The following is a 1921-nucleotide window of genomic DNA, read 5'->3' as shown; positions in this document are numbered from 1 at the left end:
TGTGTGTGTGTGTGTATAAGAAAGACAACATTATATAAACAGCGTACCTACACAAAGGGCTGGACTTCATAAGAGATCACATTTCTTTTTTGTTTCTTTCCACGAGTCCAACCTCTTTCATCTCGATCTCCTCCTCCTTCTACCTTCTTCCACCTAAAATCCTACTCACTTAAAGTTTTGTATCTTAGCTCATGTGTGTACGTGTATGTGTCCGTGTGTGCGTGCGCGTTTGTTTATGTTGTCTTATGTTTTATTCGTTCTCGTTTTGATGTGTTTTTTTTGTCTTTATCTTCTCACTAATCACGCCTCCGTTAACTCATTTATTCATTCTGTCTTCCCCACCCGTCTTTCTTATTCTTCTGTGTGTTTCATTATCTCTCAGAATTTATAAATGTAGTCATATTTATTCGCTCGCACAAAGAGAAAGACATAGAGAGATAGAGAGATAGATAGATAGAAACAGGAAGACAGAGAGTGAGAAAGAGAGAGAGAGAGAGAGAGAGAGCGACAGACAGACAGAGGGATAGTGAGAGAGATAGTGGGAGATAGTGAGAGAAAGAGCGAGCGAGCGAGATAGAGAGAGAGAGAGAGAACAACACCCATTTGTAACACTCCGCGTGAGCAAGTGAACGAGACTGAGAAGTCGCTGGAATGCTAGAAATAACAGCTGTTACCGAAATGACCCTCAAAATCGTACCGTCTTAAATATACACATAAAAATAAGTCGCAGCTAAAATGACTCTGATCATATCTACTACTTCAGGGCTGAAACGGAACTAAACATCTATAACAACAACAGCAAGAAGAAGATCTACAACAAAGCTCGTCTCGCTATACACCTCTCATTTAAAATATTTCTATAATTTTCAGTTTCTATGTCTCTCCAATTTCTCCCGCTTCTCTTTTATCGGTCCTTCTGTTTTTCCCTCAGTTGATATTCTTTTGTTATTTTCATTTCATCCCTTTATTTTTCTTGAATGATGCCTTCACAGTGTCACATGTCTCAAAGCAAGAATTCAGTCGATCGATCTAGTTGCAGCAGTTGCCAAACTTATTTTGTCTCGGGACCTTCATGTGATTTTCCAAAAGTTACTTGCCTACATTTTGCGGTGAAGTACCGCCTCCTTTTATTGTAATATATTGATTTTAATGCTAATAAGGCTGTGAATGAAAGAAAAATTATTTCAAAATGAGAAAAATTATTACTAAAAAAAAAATAATAAAATGAAACATTTTTTTTTAATGGTGAGTACAGCTTTAATATTTTCATAAATAAATCTTTAATACATCAAATCCCTAAATTTTTGTCTGAATTTCGAGTTCCTCAGAACCTACTTAGAGAAATATGGGTCTATTGAAGCTACAGCAATACATACCTACTACTTCATTCATAACGGAAAGACACAAAATAAATAAATAAATATACGACTAAGCCAGAATTTACTGTGGATAGCAGAGGGACAACATAATAAAGAGTCCAAACAAATGGACATCCACAGGATCAATATTTCATTAGCAATATTATTACAACTTCCCTAAAATCACATTCACGTGACTTAATTTTGGGATGGGTGGGGAAATGAACATTGTAATCTTCCTTACTCTGTATCTAAATAATTTTTTCTCAACCATTATTTATCTATAGACCCCTTTCGTTATTATTTTATTCTGGTGGACCCTCGTAGCCATTCGATGATTAAAGACTAGTTTTATGGATACTTCTTTCAAAATGCCTATTTTGTTTTCCACACATTAACTTGTGACGATTGAAGTATGTAAAACGTTAGAGACAGAAATCTAGTTGTCGCAATAAATACATCAAAATCGAATTTTTTTTTTCAAGGACCCTTAATATACTATTGTAGATTTCTAATTTACTATTTTGCTTACGGGGACACCAAAGATATTTCATATGAACCCC

The sequence above is a fragment of the Octopus bimaculoides genome, chromosome 13, assembly GCF_001194135.2.
Source record: "Octopus bimaculoides isolate UCB-OBI-ISO-001 chromosome 13, ASM119413v2, whole genome shotgun sequence".
Lineage (NCBI taxonomy): Eukaryota > Metazoa > Mollusca > Cephalopoda > Octopoda > Octopodidae > Octopus > Octopus bimaculoides.
Note: the sequence above shows the minus strand (reverse complement) of the source record.